This window comes from Diaphorina citri, unplaced genomic scaffold, assembly GCF_000475195.1.
Source record: "Diaphorina citri unplaced genomic scaffold, Diaci psyllid genome assembly version 1.1 scaffold503, whole genome shotgun sequence".
Taxonomy (NCBI): domain Eukaryota; kingdom Metazoa; phylum Arthropoda; class Insecta; order Hemiptera; family Psyllidae; genus Diaphorina; species Diaphorina citri.
The window spans coordinates 109,108-110,462 of NW_007377938.1; positions in this window are offsets into that span (position 1 = coordinate 109,108).

Here is a 1,355-nt window from a genome sequence, read left to right on the forward strand (position 1 = left end):
AACATAAGTTAGAGAACCTTTTTTAATTTTCTGAACTAGAACATCGTGGGAACCCCAGTATAACATGTGGTTCTGAAAATCTGCAACAAACCGCACGCCATCACCCACTGGAGAGAGTCAACGCGCCAAATCTCGACGCTTAAAATTGTTGCATATTGCATACACAGAAACATGTACATGTATGTCTGTCTGTTACGGCGCTGTTACTCGGATGGACCTTTTGTTGTCCTCTTTTCACGAAAAAACGGCTTGACCGATTTTGATGAAATTTTTTGTGGTTGTTGAGAAGAGTACTGAGGGTGACATAGGCTATTTAAATTTGTCATATTCCATCGCGAATCAAAATGGCAGCACCTCAAAGTCATGACTCTTATGCCACGCTGATCCCGTACAAAGGACGGGTCAACCACTAGTAATAGCTATGTATGTACGTATCCCACTAGTAATATGTATCCCCTACTTTCTCCTAAAACAGTCAACTACAGAAAATAATACACAATTAATACACACTGCTGAACCGAAGTACGTGTATATATGTTTTGGAGTTTGATCATTGAAAGATAAAAAGACTGCCACTACCAATGTAGCGATTGAAAATGGCAGCACCTCAAAGTTATGACTCTTATGCCACGCTGATCCCGTACAAAGGACGGGTCAACCACTAGTAATACCTATGTATGTACGTATCCCACTAGTAATATGTATCCCCTACTTTCTCCTAAAACAGTCAACTACAGAAAATAATACACAATTAATATACACTGCTGAACCGAAGTACGTGTATATGTTTTGGATTTTGATCATTGAAAGATAAAAAGACTCCCACTACCAATGTATCCCACTAGTAATATGTATCCCCTACTTTCTCCTAAAACAGTCAACTACAGAAAATAATACACAATTAATATACACTGCTGAACCCAAGTACGTGTACCTATATATTTTGGATTTTGATCATTGAAAGATAAAAAGACTCCCCCCAAAAGAAATACCAATGTATTTTTGTTGCACTTGGCTTTCTCACAAAATTGTTCACGCCAGACGGTCAATATAAAGGTCCAAGCACACTTATCCCTCATGCACGGATACTTTCCGTCTCCGCTCCGTCACCTTAGGGCTAGCATGCTCCATGTTCCTTTACACTGAATCAACTGCACGTCCAATATAAAGTAATATGAGCCAGCCTAGTTAGCTTAGTTGGTAGCGCGTCTGCCTTGTAAGCGCTAGGCTCGGGTTCGATTCCCGCCCGGGGCGGATTTTATCCTGATGGGATAATGTTCGTTCTCGGAACGGCTGGCTTTCGTCCTACGGCATAAATTAAGTTAAGGTTCAGCCAGCCTAGCTAGCTTAGTTGG